At 40.2% G+C, this 16,610-nt stretch overlaps 1 long non-coding RNA gene across 2 annotated transcripts; it reads right to left on the bottom strand.

Moving 5' to 3' along the window:
* Nucleotides 1-3,581: 3,581 nt before the first annotated feature.
* Nucleotides 3,582-15,806, bottom strand: LOC125619378. 2 transcript variants are annotated; one of them, XR_007350903.1, is made up of 3 exons: nt 15,405-15,806; nt 14,413-14,476; nt 3,582-9,175 (listed from the first exon to the last, which is right to left on the bottom strand). It is a non-coding gene; the product is annotated as an uncharacterized LOC125619378 (long non-coding RNA). The 2 variants fall into 2 exon arrangements; XR_007350902.1 differs by lacking the exon at nt 14,413-14,476 and having other exon boundaries at nt 3,582-4,460; nt 8,995-9,175.
* Between the last annotated feature and the right edge of the window lie 804 nt (nt 15,807-16,610).

Here is a 16,610-nt window from a genome sequence, read left to right as displayed (position 1 = left end):
AAAAAAAAAAAAAAAAAAAAAAAAAAAAAAAAAAAAGACACTTAAGCTGAAGCCTGAGAAAGATACAACCCAAAGACAAGAAAAAGTCTATTCTAGACACAGAAATCAGTCCTGGGAAAATTCTGAAGGGGAAAAAAAATTGCTGTAATGCATTCAGGAATTGAAGATCCAAAAAATTACAAAATAGAAATTGAGCTGGAGGAAATTTCCTTCTTACATGTATCCACTTATTTGTCAATTGTTGGAGTCCTTGCTTTGTGCCAGAGATGTTCTTCTAGGAATTGAGTGTATAGAAGTGACCAAAACACACAGGGTCAGGGAACTAAAACTACACCCTGGTGTGGGAGACACAGGAAGAATGAGCTGAGGCTAGGCAGCAGGCAGTGGCTGGATTATGCCTCCTTGGGTCATGAGAAGGAATTTGTACATTTGGGTATAAGGAAATAGGAAGTCCCATTCGGATTCATGTTTCAAAATGATGGGATTACCAAATAAGAACATGGTGGATAGAGGCAAGAGCAGAAGAAGGGTATGAAAAGGGGCTTTTGGGTTGTCCAGACAAGAGAAGATGGTTGCTTAAGCAAGGGTGGTGGGTAGTTGGAATAACAAGAAACTGGATAATTTTGTAGTCATTTCTTTCATTTATTTGTTCATTCACTTTTTTCAACCAGAAGTACAAAGTGTCTCTATGTACCACAGTGTTAAAACTGAGGACCTAAAGATAAAAGGGCTCTTGCCGCAGTCTGCCTGGGCACAAATCACAAGCCACTCAAGCAGGAACAAACTTTATTTTCCGAACTCCCGCGAATGCCACCCACGCAGCCCTCCTAGGCACACCACGCACCAACCGGAACTCCCTCCACCGGACCTTACCAGCCAACTCAAACTCCCCAGGAACTCCAAAGTAGCGGAGGCGGACAGCAGGGGTCTATATACAATTGAATACACAGCTTAACATAACCATCATCATCTCAATGGCTCGCTGGCTCACCTCTCAACCACTCCCTTCTGGCAAAATGCCATGCGTCATCCTGACTAGGCTGTGGCCCTCAACAGGCTCTTTCCCTATCCACAGAAGATTTCAGTTCAGAGGGAAATGGCCAAGCAATTAAAATAAAAAGGTACTTTGATGGAGATACCTTCAATGTGAAGTGGAGACATTGAGGAATGAACCAGTTAGTTGGCCTGGGAAAGTCAGGGATGGCTTCTTAAAAGTAGAGACTGGGGTTTATAGGAATTTGTCAGGTCAGCAAGAAGGGCATGCTAGGCAGCGTGGAATGCTTCCATGTCTAAAAAGAGTTTCCACTCAGGGAATGAAGAGGCAATATTTCCAGAGCCCCAGTGGCAAGGAACTGGAGAAACAGTAGCTCTCACCAAACATTCCTTTCATATCCCAGACCCCTTTGCAGTTGGCGGTTCTGGACAAGAAAAGTGGGTACCATTTTCCCACGATAGAATGGAACTCAACTTCCAGCTCTTGCTTTCTCCTCCATGGCAAGGAGGAAATCTGGTGACATGGAAAAATATTGGTAAGGCAACCTGTTTTCTGTGTCATTGCAGTTCCACCAGAGAGTGACCCAGAAATGCAGTGAACTTTGCATAAATAAGAAATCCTTTTTTGTGTGTTAGGCCATTGAGATTTTGAAAATGTTTGAGGATGTATCAAATTTAGCCTGGTTAATATACAAAGTGATGAGGATAAGACTAGTCAGAAAAGCAACAGCCAGAACATGGACTTGACTGTCACATGCCCTGATAACATTGGATTTCATTGTGTAGGCCTTTAAGAGTAACCAAAGAATAGAGAGTGACATTATCAGACCATTCTGGCAGTAGTGGGATGGATGGATGGATAGAAATGTAGTCTTGAGGCTTGGGGGCAGGGATAGCTCTTAAAATCAGAGAGAATAGAAAAGATGTTGTTGAAATAGTACAGGAGAAAAAAAGAAAGAAAAAGTACAGGAGAAAAAGTGCTTTTTGAACTAAGACAATGATGGTATGAAAGGAGCATGCACATTTGGCAGATATTTTAGGAGACTGCACACAGGTTGTAGGTGCCTGGATATTTGGTGGAGTACAGGAGAAAGAAGACTTAGAAGTTTTGAATCCCTTAAACTTCTACTTTCTTAGTTCAATCAACTTGATTGCTCTGGGTCCAACCACTGTCAGCATTAAAAGAATCAGGAGGGAGAGCTGAAAGAGAAGTCTTCGTGGCTTCAAGGCAAAATAGAAAAATATTGTGCCATGAGTCAGAGGAGCAAGGAGATCAAATCTGGTCCCTCTGACTTGAATAAATTCATTGTACCTCTCTGGACTTCAGTTTCCTCATCTGCATAAGGTGATCTTCAAACTTCAAAGAATCCCAAGGCCTGTATCCGTTTTAATGTTTCATAATTTTCAAAAAAGGAACAGGAACAGGGAAAGGAAAGGATGGGAAGAAAGTAGGTGAGGAGTCCAGCTAGGCCCAACAAGAAGAATGGAAGAATAAGGAACAGAGAAAAATGAGAATAGTGTTGGTCAAAATGAGATTCTTGGGCACCCAAGGTTACCCAGCCACCTAGTGTCTTTTTATCTAAGCCAGGGACAGGGTGTAGATTTTATTTCAGCTTATATAGGTCATGTTTTACTTATTGGATTTGTATTTTTATATATCAATTTTATAACTGTCCCTAATTTATGAAAATGCATCAGTGGTTCAAAAGATGATAAAAATAGTGATGTAAATATCAGAATTCAGGTACCCCATGCCATGGTAACTGTAAAGAGAAAGCAGATTTAAGGACAAATGAAGAGAAGTGAAGTAGTATATGCTAGGAGAAGTAAGAATATAACTGTGATCTTAAACAAGCTCACATAAATTAAAGTCTATAAGTTGAGCTTAGGAAATATGACCAGAAGCATCTAAAAACTGTTTTGTATTGGACTGGTAATGTGTTTGCCCCTAGACCTCCAGGGTGGCATCTGTTATAAAAATGTTTTCCAATAACACTAGGAAGTCATGAAAGCTTCAGTGCCATTTTCCAACAAAGCACAATGACTTCGCTGATAGGACAATAAAGTTTTTCCAGAACAAGTGCAAACATCACAAGTGTTTTCTAACACAAAATTGATGAATTTTGTTGCTAAAGGTAATAGAGAAACCAACACTACAGAAGCATCATAAAATAAGTATAGGCCACACTATTACCAAGAAGTTTGTGAAACCAGCTACAAAGGTAATGACAAATAATGTATTTGAAGAGAAAGTGGAAGTAAGAGCACAATTTCTTTATCAAAGGACATTTGTAGGTGTTACATAGTATCTGTGGTACACAACGTGGGAGAAAGGTAGTATTGTTCCTGTATAGATATTTTATTTTATATATGGAAAAATTCAGCTCTGGTGAGGCACATATATGAAAGAGAAGTGTTGATTTTCCACTTCAAGAGTCTCTCTTTTTTTTTTTAATTGCCTTATTAGCCTGGCATGGTGGCACATACCTGTAATCCCAGCACCCTGGGAGTCTGAGGCAGGAGGATCACAAGTTCAAAGCCAGCCTCAGCAACTTCGCAAGGCCCTCAATAACTTAGTAAAAACCTGTCTCAAAATAAAAATAAAAAGGGATGGAGATGTAGCTCAGTGGTTAAGTGCCCCTGGGTTCAATTTCTAGTACCAAAACAATAAATAAATATATGACCTTATTGAAATATAACTTACATAGCATACAATTCATCCACATAAAGTGTATAAGTCAATGATTTTGTTATGATATATTGTTTTGTTTTGTTTTTTTACATCATATTGATTTTTTTAAATTGTGGTAAAAAATAAATAACATAATTTTTCCATTGAAACCATTTTTAAGCGTACAATTGAGTAGCATTAGTTCTCTTTACAGTGTTATGCAACCATCATCACTATGAGAATCTGTGTGTGTGTGTGTGTGTGTGTGTGTGTGTTTTACTAGGGATTGAACCACATGGTAGGCAATGCTCTGAGCTACATTCCCCCACCCTATTTTATTTTATTTTATTTGAGACAGGGTCTCCTACTAAATTGTCTCAAACGTGTGATCCTCCTTCCTCAGCTTCTTGAGTAGCTGAGATTACAGGCATGTGCCACACGTCTACCTTCTCTTTTTCACTTAGATATAGTTTACTAATTGTTTATCACTGAAAACCCACACTCCAAGTGAAAATGATTGTCATTTGATCAACACGTATTTTGTGAGTCATGCTATAAAGTAAAAAATACTTTGGCATCAGTTTGCAGAGTGTGCACTAAGGAGGGCATTCCCAGTGAATTGAGGAGGATGTGTCTGAACAGCAGTCTATCCACAGCTTCCCTCAGAGATCAGGTGGCAGTCAGCACCACACCTTTCAATCTTGATTCCATTTTGATGGTATTCCCATGGAAGTTATTTCTGAGATACAGATTAGCATACAGGATTTTTCCTAGGGCAAGGGTTTAGGATCAACACCTGTTGAAGGAAGAGAAAGGAAGCAAGATTGGGAGATAGTGAGCGATCATACATCCTAACAAAGTCCTCAGCCAACCCCCTAGGGTGCTATGAATCTAAGGGATTCAGAGTTGACTTGAATGGAGATGAGGGGACTAGATCCTTAAACCCCGTCACTGGTCAGTCATTGGAAATATTGCACCTTTAGCAAGAAGTTTCCTCAGTCAAGACAATTCCATGAATGGGCTGATGATTGAGAGCCACCTTCCCAAGAGCTTTCCCAGCAAGAGGAATTTTGTCCTTCAGCTCTAAAGGAGTATCTGGGAAGTACATCCAACGCATTTCATCTCTTGCACTGCTCAGATCCACCTCTTTGTTTAAACTCTGGGAGAAGATTTTGCAGGATTCCTAGAGAACGCTTGAGAGGAAAGTTAGTGAGATAAACTGTAGTCCTTATCCACTGTAGATGTCTCCAGGATGCAACTGATAGTCATCATTTTATCTCTGTAACTCATCTTAGATTCCCCTCACCTTCAGCTACCACATCAGTTGGTCTCACTGGCTTACCTGTTGGCAAGACCCATTTCCTCATACTTGAGGGGTCTGAGTACCTTGTCATCATGCTCTTTTGGGGCCAGAATTGGGCAAGAGGATTCAAAGAGGTATCCTGTGGATCACCTAGATACTCTCATTGTGTGACGGCAGGCTTACTTCATCCTAATAATCAGGATAATTACCCCTGCCAAGATGTGACTCCTCTTCTTCCTGCTGATCCCTTAGCAAAAGTACTGAAGCATGCAAGTAGCAGTCATAGTTCAATAGGACTCTTTGTCCCTGGAAGAAGTAAGTGTTCATGTTCCACTTCGGGAGCCAGATTTGCTCAAACATAAATTCTAGAGTTCTGGGAACGAGAAGAACAACTTTCCAGGCTTTCCCATGCACAGTCTCCATCCCTGCCATCCAGGCTGCTTTATTCATGCCTATCTGGGCAGCTGATGACAGAGGTTCCCTGATAGAAACCGGTCAAGTCCCTTTGTCTACCTGTTTGCTTAGTGCCTCTTCTATGGTGGATGCTGTCTGGTGGGCTTTAACATTAAAAAAAAAAAAAATCTTCTCCCTTCTTTCCTTCTCCCACATACCCATTCACAGGCATCTACCCGGATCTTCTAGTTTCTGATATTCCAATCTTTCTCCTCCCAGGACCATAAATAGTCAACCAAACCATTCACCACTGATCCTGAGGGCATATATATTCTAGTCTCTGAGCTGCTCTTCCTTCCTCCCAAAGTTGTACCGCTTAAAGCTCTACTCATTGAGAGCGTTTTTCCTGCTCTGCTTCTATTGAGGCCACCCTGAGAAAGTCTATATACAGTACAATTTCTGTATTAGTCAGACTTTCGTCACTATGACCAAAATACCTTACAAGAACAACTTAGTGGATTAAAAGTTCATTTTGGGCTCACAGTTTCAGAGGTTCAGTCCATGGTTGGGTGACTCCATTGCTTTGGGACTGAGTAAGGCAAAACATCATGGCGGAAGTATAAAGTAGAAGAAAGCTTTTAGCTCATGGAAGCCAGAAAGCAGATAGAATTGGAGCCAAGAAAAAAAATATTCCCAAGGGCATGCCCCCGGTTACTTCCTTCCTCCAGCCATACCCCACATGCCTATCATTACTATCCAGTAGGTCATTCAAATTATTAATCCATTAAATTGTAAATCTACTGATGATGTTACAGCTCTCGTGATCTAATCTTTTCACCTCTAAACATTGGATGTTTCCAACACATGAGCTTTTCAGTTAACATATCCAAACCATAACAATTACCATGATTCTTATCTTAAACATGCATACCAAGGCAAGCCATATGTGGACAAATCTCAGAGTTTGTCCTTCTTCATCAACTGGTCTTAAAGGATTCTTTTGCAGACACAGAAATAAGCTGAGGAAAGGGTGCTACCGTAGTCATGATAGATGACATGGGGCGCTAGACTCTGTCTCTGTAGCTTAGTTGTGTGCCTGGTTTAACTCATGCTCATCTCATTAGGGACTGTTATTAGCCTTCCCAACCCTAAGATTCTGGCAGAATTTAGCCCATTGTTGGCAGTTCTGCTTCCATGGTCATTTAGTGTGCCGTGATTAAGCATGAAGCCTCCATTACAGCCCACAAGATAATTTTGAAACTTATATAATTCTAACTGTAGATGGTATTATCATGCTCCAGAAATCTAAGAGTCTATACTGTAATTCTTCTATTGGGTTTATCATAAGCTCACAAAGCATCTTTTTCTACCATTGATACTTCCAATAAAATGGTATCTATCTGGTCATGTAACTCAAACCTATATCTGCTCCAGGGCTCTTTCCTGCTCTGAATATCAGTGAAAACTGACATCCCTCCACATTACCCACTACATGATCTAGAGCAATATTCCCAAGTACAGAGTATAGAAGAACCAGGGTACCTTACCAAGAGTTATAGATTGTGCTTCCTACTTTGTGGTCAAGATACATGATGAAAGAAAGGAAGGAAGGAAGGAAGGAAGGAAGGAAGGAAGGAAGGAAGGAAGGAAGGAAGGAAGGAAGGAAGGAAGGAAGGAAGGAAGGAAGGAAGGAAGGAAAGGAGGGAGGGAAGGAGGAGATATGTGATGCAATAATTTGTCCTTTACTTTTAAGGGAATATCCTGGCAGGCCTCAGAACAGGACCCCCAAAATATGTTACTGGTGTGGTAGGTTCTTTGTAGGGTTTATCTCCCACCCTCTGGAATGTGTCTCACTAAAGTATCCACAGATCTGGTTTTTGGTTTTTTTTGTGTGTGCTTTTGTTTTTTATCTTTATCCAATCTGATCCAATCTTGTCGTAGACTAGTGAAGTAAGGTGGTACTCTTTGAATGTCTAGATAGCTCAGACTATCTTAAGACAGAGAGGAGAAGAGATAATGTAGCCCTGAGGGAAAACTATAAGGGAATACTATTGTCCTTTTCAAGTTAGTGCAAGTCATTTTTTATCCTTTCCAATAAGGTTGGAAAAGAAAGCATTAGTAAGATCAGTGATTTTGCATCATATAACGAAAGACATGATAATCTGCTCAATAAAGAAGTTGCAGTTGGGGCTACTGCTTAGGGTTCCTATGATCCTCATTGTTTTCTCTGAACAGAGTTCTGTAACAGCATCTCCAACTGTCAGTCTTAGGGGAAGAGAGGCACCACTGCTTCTTCAGAACCGTATTTCTTGTTGCTGTGGTTATTGGTGTGCCCTCCTGAATTTTTTTTTTTTTTTTTTTGTATCAGGGATTGAATCTAAGGGCACTTAACAACTGAGCCACATCCCCAGTCCCTTTTTAATATTTTATTTAGAGACAGGGTTCCACTAAGTTGCTTAAGGCCTCACTAAATTCCTCGCTAAGTTTAGCTTTGGACTCATGATTCTACTGCCTCAACCTCCTGAGTCATGCACCACTGTGCCCAGCCTCCTGATCCTTCTGCAAAACAGTCATCCTGTGACCCTTGTCACCCTTACATAGCACATGCACTCTCATTTGCCCACTTTGCTGAGCTTTTTGCACTACTCCTTCTATCACCATCTGCTACAGAAATTCGGTCATTTTTGCTCCAATTGGTGTGAATGACCATTTTTTCCATTTTTCTAGGGGGCCATCCTAGCAGCATGTTTATACCATTTTCTGGGGGTCCTCCAAGAACGTTAAAATCCTGTGTCCCAGGAGAGGGCTCACATATCAATAAGCTCTCTTTAACTGAATGAATAATCTGTTCTCCTTGTTTCTGCATTCTCCACAATCCAGTCCTTCCCTGGGTCCTACAAGTTGACTTATCCTACAGTTCCTTCAGAGCATGACTCCTTCCCTCCCCAGGCAGGCCCAGCATGTCCTCAGCTTATGTTGTGTCTTAGCCCTAGTCATTGACCTCGTGGACAAAAAAGGAGGGGAGAGTAGATTCTGTGGGAAAGAGGCAGGTGTTGTCTAACATGGAGAAGACTCTGCATCATCTTCAGGTAAGAAGGGAATGTCAAGCCTTCCAGGGAGATGTGGGCTACTTCTATAGGTTCAGAGGGTCCCAGTGATTTCAGGACAGAAGATTCTTGGATGCATCAACCCAGAAGTCCCCTTCCCAATTCTCAGCATCCCACTCTTTTCTAACCAAGATCTTAACTTTACAATATCCGACCAGCCTTTGTTAGTTTGGTCTTCTTTGGTGCTCATCTATTTTTAGAATTAAATCTTCAGCCTGATCCTTGCAGCTTTCTCTTCCACGGAAGGAGATGAAAACCTCTTCATATGCTGCCCTCTGAATTTCACACTTAGGTTTTATGTGCCAAGTCATCATGATTAACTTTTCTGTATCTTTTATGAGAATGGAGTTTAGTTACAGTGACCAAAATCTGTTGTCTTTAAAGTTACCGTTTCTACTGTGTTTCTCAAAAGTTTAATACACTGTAGGATCTATCTCCCATATGTGTACCATCCCCATTCATGATTGGTAAAAGTCTTAATAATTGTGCTGCCACATTGAACCAGCAACTATCTATATTCCACCTACCACCAGTGATGGGATCCTCATTACCACCAAACAGCTCAAAATCTAGATCCAAAAATCCCATTCCAGTGATTTTCTCCTCTTTTATGATGACGGCTATCACAGGTTGGGTTCCCCAGGATGCAGACTTGAGATACATATTAATGTGCAGGATGTTTTTCAGGACTTTTTATTAAATCAACACCTGTGGAAAGGAAAAAAAAGGAAGCAGGATTGATCAGAGAGAGAATTCGAGCTGTGGTTTAGGCTTAAGCCAACCATGTGGGGAGTTCTGAAGCTGGGATGTCTCTTCAGAGATGTCCTGAGTTTGGATGAAGGGACTGGGCCTCTCTACCTGGATCAATCAGCACTGGGAGGAGGAGTGAGCTTGAGTGAGGTAGTTTTCCACAGCCAAGGCATCCCCACAAAGGGAGGAAAGCTGAGCTCAGTTTTCAAGAGCAATTCCAGGAACATGGAGAAGGGGGTGAATCCTTCCTTCATTTCCAGAGGGGGATGGGTAGTGAATACGACAGCACCCACCACCACAAAGGAAATGGTGAAAACTGGGAACAGGATGACATTGCAATCACTGATAGATAGTGACATATTTGGCTTTTATGAGGAAGGAGGTTTTGAAATGAGAGATGAGATAAAAAGTAATTTCTTCATGGCCATTTCTATGATTTCAAGTGGCTTCCTATAAGAGCATTATCTCATCAATATATGCAGCTCGAACATTCTGAACCTGCATGGCCACATGAAAAATAAGATAAAGGGATTTCTTTTAAGACTGAGCCATGTTATAAACAGCTTAAAAATGCCAAAAAATATTTTTTTATTTATTACCAGAATGTAATGACTTACCTTTCTTGTTAGAAACAAACCTATTATGTATTATTTTATATATCTAAAAACATGCCTAAATGCTGCAATAAAACATAAATAAATACTTTCAGAGCCAAATGGAACTCAAGAATAGACTAGAAATCCATTTGCAGTTATCTCCTGATGTGCAGCATCCAACTGTCCCTCGTCTGAGTGTGATAAGCTCATCCACAGAGTGTCTGACAGTCTCCAGAGAGAGCCCTTGCCATGGTTTCTGGATCTGTATGTGACTGAGCTATCCAGAACAAAAACGCATGGGCCTTTCCCTACAGCTTTATAATTGTGAGATATTATTTTGTAATTTAATAAACAGAGGAAATCAAAGCAATAAGAAAAGATGAAAAGAAACAAAGCAAAAATAAAGAAATTGACCTCGTTCATGCCATGATCAATGACTCAAGTGGATGATTCAAACAGATTATAGATGCTTTAATGAGATTGTCAGCGGCAGCATCCATCTCATCGCAATGAGATAATTATCACTTGATTTTTAACATTGTGCTTTATTTCTGTCTTGTGACAAGCACCATTTTGTAATCAATTTGTTATAATTTGCCTAAATTGGTAGAGATGGCTCTGACACCATACATACCCCCATATGCACATGCGCACACACACACACTTCTCAATACATCAACTGCTGTGAATATTTTTTTACTTCTATCATATGTTGGGGTTTCCATATAGGATATGCTTTTTCAAATGAAAAAAAAATATTTAGTGTTTTATTTATAGAAAATATTTACTGTTTTTGCAAGCTGTCCCTCCACTAAAATGTAAGGTCACTGAATACAGAGACCTTGTCTCCGCGCCCTGTATCCCCATCACCTAGAACAATATCAAGCACATGGCACTTCCTTGCTCAATGTTTATTGCACAAGTGAATGAATGAAACCTTTACTTATCCAGCCAACCATAGCCATCGGAAATGTACCTATTCATGCATCATCTGAGAAAACCAGGTTTACTAGTGAGTGAGTTAGTTTTTTAATCTATTTGGCAAATTAAATATGGTCTGCATATTCAATATGTATTATGTAAAATGACATTCTGAAGAAAGAGTCCTAAGGTGAAGGCCCATGAGCCCAACAAACTGGAAACTGGAAGAGCCAACTTTCATCTTCATTTGCTCAGTCCTCCCAGATAATAGCATTAGGATAGCCAGAAAAAGCAAGAAAGGGGACCTGAAGCAGGCATGGCTGGAACCTTGTTTAGTCAATCCTACTAAGCCTTATGCAGCTTTCATATTTAATAGCCTCCTCCCAAATACCTCACTAACCCAACCTAAATCACTCCTTTGTATAATACAGTACATACCTGCTGCTCAATAATAGCTTCTTTTTCCTGCCCTCCTCCTGCCCAGTAGAGTTCCATTTATTATCTATCTTTAGTTGGGCCTTTCCAACAATCTTTTCATGTCCCCCCCATACACATTTTCTATAAAGCCAGCTGAGCAATTTTGACCATCCCTGGAGATTATTGACCAACCAGGTTGGGTTTACATTTATGAGCATGTAACTGAAGCTGACACGGCTCTTACCAGAATTAATAGATCTTGGAACAATATGCCTTCGAAGCATTTTATAAACAGCTTCATACATCTAAGGGCAAGACAGATTTTAATTAGTGTCACTAATAGCTAAGTAATCAGAGGTAAAATAATTAAGTGACAGGACCAATAGGACAAAGGGGTAGAAAGTGAACTTGGAGTCTGCCCTTTCAAGGTGATAGAAGTGTCCACTTGTCTATGGGGTGATATGGGCAAGTCTTCTGTTAGCACTGAGGGCTGGCAAATTGGTTCGTCTGGGTGTAATATCATTTTGAAACACCCGGCACTTCCTTCCTCTCACCCTCTCTCTTTAGTTTCTCCTCTTATTTAATTGTAGTTGCTCTATTCTCTGAGCAAAGCAGCTGCCTGACTGGGGAAGAGGTCCACCATACAGAGTCATGGTTTACAGTTTGCTAAATGTAAGCCTGCCTAATCCTTTGGTATCATTGGATTACTCTCCCCAAGCAAATTTTCCCAGCTTTCATCATGAGAATGGGCTCCCTGCCAAGAAAGCACTCATCCCAGCTCAGATCCACCTGGGCCTTCCCGATTGTAGACTCCCCCACCCCAGGCCATTAAGAGAGCTTTCAGCCTGAATATTTGCTCAACCATTTCTGCAAGTCAAATACAAAGTCTTTGTTCCACGGAATCACTAACCTCTGTGCAAGATTCTGTTCTGAATTGTTGCCAGGAAAAGAGAAAGAAAAAGAAAGCCTTTGATCATTTGGTCAGTTTTCGCCTAATTTCATCTAATTATATTTAAAATGAATTTATAGTCTATTTAAATAAGTTTAAATAGTAACCAAGTTAAGATCAGAGAGTTTAAAGAAAATCATGCACCTTTGCGGATGAATGTCACTCTACAGGTGGCTGCATTTGGAAAGTAAGTAAAAGCTTTCTGAAATTCCTAAATGCTTCATGAACGCTGTATCAATTAAAGCTGTAACCGATTGAAAAAAAAAATGTTCATGGTCATTTGCTGCCTAATTCCCTCCACAAGCTAAGAGACGGGGACCTTCTTAGATTTCAAAGGGAAAGGGTTCTTTGTGATGGCAAAACAGAACAAGGAGCTTGAGTCTCACACACACATCTCTGTCAATCATGTCTAACATTCCCAGTACGTATAAACTCTCTCTTGGAGCCAAGACAATAACACCTTGCCATTGAATCTCTGATTTTGATCCCTCCATAGCTAAACTTTAACAACTGTAAGCAAGCAGTTGAGGATGAAGTGTTGGTAAAGAGCTGCTTTCAGAATCGAGTACCAAGACTCAAAGAATTTAAGGATCTAAGGGGCACATTCATTGCACAGGCAAACAACAAAAATTACGCCTTGAACACTGAATCTGTTTAAAGTATTATGAAAATGAAAGATTCCTCTATACATTTTCCACTTGTATGCAAAAATTCTGGAGCCTGAGTGATGAAGCATTCAATGTGTTAAATGTGCACTAAGTAGCAAAACATTGGGTGGATTTCTATAACACTGTCTCAGTACTCCTTTATTCATGGAGATTGCAGATGCCTGAAACCCTAGATAGTATCAAGACCTATATGTCCATGTTTTCTCCTATATGTACATACATAGGATAACATTTACTTTATAAATTAGGCACAGTAAGAAATTAACAACTAATAAAATTGAATAATTATAACAATACACCGTAATGCATTTTTTTTGTAAATGTGATCTCTCTCAAAATAAAATTTTTGTTTTTATTTTTGAGAATATATGTGGTCTTTGTTCTGTACACTGTGCCTGGCTTTATTATGTGCCCTGCCATGTTGCCACATGGTACCAGAGTTAATCTGTCCTTTCATGTTTTGTGCCCCAATGTCTCCTTTATACTTTTATGAAAGTAGGTTCTATTAGGCATCTTCTTCCAGAAGAGCCCACTTTTAAGACAATTGAAGACTTGTTCTGAACAGTGTCCCCTCTCTTTAATCAACTTCTTCAGCTCTGTTGGAAATACGGCAACAGCTTCTTCAGTGGCAGATACAGTTTCTCCAGTCATTTTCTTATTTTTCAATCCACACCTATTCCTGAATCTGTGTAACCATTGCTTTTTGCATTACAAGGCTTGCATTAAAAGGCACCCATTTCAGAGGATCCCTTGCTGAACACTTCATATAGGCTCAATGCTTTCTGACACACAACACATTGCTGTCAATCAGAGCATATTTTCTGTTCATGTCTTTCACCATGAATTTAAAGCCTCTTCCACCTGAAGCACTTATTATGCCCTGTGGCTATAACTTTGCCATTTTGAGATCCAACAGCCAAACTAGCACAGATTTCTTTTTCCTTCATAGTTTCACAGACAGAAGATTCATTCTTACTTCAAATTTTAGCAACCTCAGCATAAGACTTTTTATTCCCCTAAGTGGAGAACTATCCCCTGGTAAAGGAAGCACTTTACAGCTCCTCTTTGATATATCAGAATTACCAGCATTTCTACTCTTTTGTTTGGAAACCACTATTAATAAAGTACAGGTTACTTAAATTTCAAGCACTGAAATACAATACAGTCAATCTGATAACTGAGATGACTACTAAGTGGCTAACAGGTAGATAATGTATACAGCCTGGATACCTGGATACACCAGACAGAGAACAATTCATGCTCTGGGCAGGCAGAATGGCATGGCGTGAGATTTCATCACACTACTCAGAATGGCCCACAATTTAAAACTTTCAAATCATTTATTTCTAGAATTTTCCACTGAGTATTTTTGGATTGTGGTAGGCTGAGGATAACTGAAAACTTGGGAAGCAAAACTACAAAAGTGGAACTACTGTACTTTATTGATTTACTTAAACCCAGCTTATCAAATATGTCAAGATTGAAGAACACATTTTTGTGGTGCTAGGGCCTCCCTTCCTTCACACTCCCCAGCCTTTACGTTGCTTTCCAGAGCTGCTACAGTCAATGGAGAGGAGCAAGGTCTCTTTATCATGTGCCTTTACCCACACAAAGATAAGTAGGTAAGTATTCTGCCAGGTTCACCTTTCCTCCTCTTCCTCCAATCTTCCAGAAGACAGAGGACAGTAAGGTCTTAAAAATACAGCACCTTAAAAAAGAAAAAAAAAAAAAGATGATATCTATGGCTTAAATAAAGTAGTCCAGGTGAGCATGGACTTTGAGAAGGGTTAGAAAGGCCATTCTATTTGGTGGTCAGCAATGTATCTTATTTTAAATCAAGTTCCTAAAGACAGGGGACCATACATTTGCTGAAGTGGGGAGGGTGACAGCTAACAAATGTGTGAGCTGATAAGAAGCTTAACTGGAACTCAGCTTCATTCATAGAAGTCTGTTTGGCTTGATATGCACCCGCACTCCCAAGTTTCACTTTGCCTTTCTGGGTTCACCAAACCCTCAGATTCGATGCTGAAAGTCAAAGTGAAACCCCCCATGAAGAAAACCACACTGATTTTTACCTTGCTTTAATGTCAACATTTTAAGAACCTGACAGTAAATCAAATCAGTTTACTCTACACTCAGCTTTGGGGGTATATAAAATACCTCCACTAAAGTGTCAGCTAATTTGATTGGCCTCAAAAATGTTTACCATTTCAAGAATTTTAAATAAAATAAAAAAGCCTCCACACATATCTAACAATGTTAAACAATTGTATAGGCTCAATGCTTTCTGACACACAACACATTGCTGTCAATCAGAGCATATTTTCTTTGTGAAAACCTGAAAATCCCAAGTCCTTCAAAACAACGGCCAAAAGTAAATATTGAAAATTTCTCTATAATATGCATATAATAACACTGCCAACAAAAGAGAGAAAAGGAGGAATAGCCCAAAGAATGAAGATAAGTAGGAGGAAAGTTAGAGGGGGGGAAAAAAAACAAAATATGGGTGCCTTTTCTGTTCATTACTGGAACAGGTAGAATTTCCACTTGTTACCAGAATTAGTCTAATTTGAAATGCTCATCTGACTTGAAATGTTCAAATTGGTCCTGGGGCCAAATTGGTCTGTCCAATTTACCTGGGGCTGAATTTGATCCATTCTGTGTACCCAGGGCCATCTTCATTGCACCGGGGGCTGCATCCTTGGGTGTTCTTCTGTCCATAACCCTGACAAAATAGGACTAGGGAAGCCCAGCTTCTGTATGGCATCAGAGTTGCTGAAAGTCAGAGTAGAAGAACTAGGAAGAAAGCCAAGATTTGGGAATGTACAAACAGCAGAGCAGGAGTGGCCAAGTTAAAGACCAAGGTCAAAGTAACAGAGTGAGAGCTGAGCCAGGTGGGAATAGGTCAGTCAGGAAGGCTGGAGACAAAGAAAACAGGAGCTAGGGGAAATAAGGGCAGCTCCTAGAAGACTGTTGGAACTCCCCACCATCATCAAGGTGGGGGTGGCCAGGGAGGGGTCGAGGACACCCACCATTGACAGAACACAACCAATCTTACCCTTGAAATCAAAATCTGGTTACCTTAAAGCCAAAAAGTCCTCCCTTTTGTGGAAATGAGAACTCTTGGATGCTCTACTATTCCCCACCCACCTTTTTTCCCCAAATAAAATGGTAACCCTGGGATTTAGTTTTCTGTCTTTACTAATAAAATTCAAAAGGCCTATGTGGAAATTCCATGAGGATGAAGATGAAAAAAATATATATATGGCTAGATGATCCTATAGTTCATGTTGCTGTTATGCATCTGCCATCCCCCACATAACCCCCCCCCCATTATGATTTCCTTGTGGACTAAGACCTTCATCTCTCTGCTCCATCTCTCTGTTCCATCTCTCTGTCTTTGAGGCCTAGTCTAATGCTTGGCACTTCCTAACTACTTATAAAAATGCTTACTTTAATGTTCAAGTTGAGGAATGGTCATACTATTGATACTTTTTTTTTTTTTGACAATGCTGGGGACAGAACCCAGGGCCTCATGCATGTTACCTGGGCTAGTGCTCTACCACTGAGCTACACTCCCAGCCCCCATTTGATACTTTCAGTCTCTCCAGAGTCTTCAAATATGTTTGAAGCATTTGTCCCCAGAGTCAATTAAACATCATCAATCTCCAGGAAGCTCAGAAGTACCAACCAACCTCAGGCTCAGTTACCTTCCCTGGAATGAAAGTGGCTGGTATTTTTTTCTGGAAACATATAAGGAAGTAATTTATAAGCAGCCCCTTTTCCTGCCTTTTTGCCTGTATAACAGAGCCATTTCTCCTTGCCTCAAAAAATATAGTGTG

Source organism: Marmota marmota, unplaced genomic scaffold (genome assembly GCF_001458135.2).
Source record: "Marmota marmota marmota unplaced genomic scaffold, marMar, whole genome shotgun sequence".
Classification (NCBI taxonomy): Eukaryota; Metazoa; Chordata; class Mammalia; order Rodentia; family Sciuridae; genus Marmota; species Marmota marmota.
The sequence above is the reverse complement of the archived record's forward strand: the minus strand, read 5'-3'. Positions and strand labels throughout refer to the sequence as shown.